The 686-nt window shown below is 46.6% G+C and overlaps 1 protein-coding gene across 1 annotated transcript in view; it reads right to left on the reverse strand.

Annotated features, from left to right (window-relative positions):
- Positions 1 to 255, reverse strand: part of LOC143927396 (kelch-like protein 35) — a 27261-nt gene extending 27006 nt beyond the window's left edge. The window contains exon 1 of the mRNA XM_077451448.1: positions 1 to 255. This exon is cut by the window's left edge and continues 75 nt beyond it. The gene's annotated coding sequence lies outside the window, so the exon portion shown is untranslated.
- Between the last annotated feature and the right edge of the window lie 431 nt (positions 256 to 686).

Here is a 686-nt window from a genome sequence, read left to right on the forward strand (position 1 = left end):
CTTCTCCTTTATTTGTATTCAGCAGAGAATGGGGGCAGGAATGGGGGCAGATATGCTGGCAGAAAACCAAATAAAATGTTGTCTGTTTCCTCCTTGTCAATGGAAATTGTTGTTGTTGAAGCTCAGCTGTGTGTCAGCTCCCTGCAGGAGGAGGAGGCGTCCTATACAGACAAAGGCAAAGGGGGCTTCAGTCCCTCTCCTGGGGGGATTGTACATGAAACAGACCTCTGGAGATCATTTCTCAATGTGCTGGAGGCTGTCATTACTGCCAGCTGTCCCTGATTTCTGCAAGTGGCTTCTGCCTTTAAATGTTTCGAAAAAAAAAACTGCCATTGTAAGAGTTCCTGTTTTTTTTTTTTTTATCATGACACGGTTGCACCATTTTTATTTTTTTGCACACTAGGCAATTATTAACATTTTAAAGAACAGGTTTTGTTGGGGCAAAAAATAAATAAAAATGATATATAACATATGTGACACCGTGAGATTGTTTTGGAGTGCAATGGGGGGGGGGGGGGGGGAACGCAGTGAATCTTGTGCGTTTCCCACATCGCATAAGGGCCGGTTCACACTGCAGGCGAGGCGACTCCGACTTGCCTCGCCGCGACCTGCCGCGACCTCAGCCGCAACTTGCAGATGACTTCTGTATAGAAGTCAATGCAAGTCGCCCCGAGGTCGCCCAAAAG

The sequence above is a fragment of the Lithobates pipiens genome, unplaced genomic scaffold (genome assembly GCF_037356315.1).
Source record: "Lithobates pipiens isolate NorthernLeopardFrog02 unplaced genomic scaffold, aLitPip1_a1.2 Scaffold_23, whole genome shotgun sequence".
In the NCBI taxonomy this organism is placed as follows: Eukaryota; Metazoa; Chordata; class Amphibia; order Anura; family Ranidae; genus Lithobates; species Lithobates pipiens.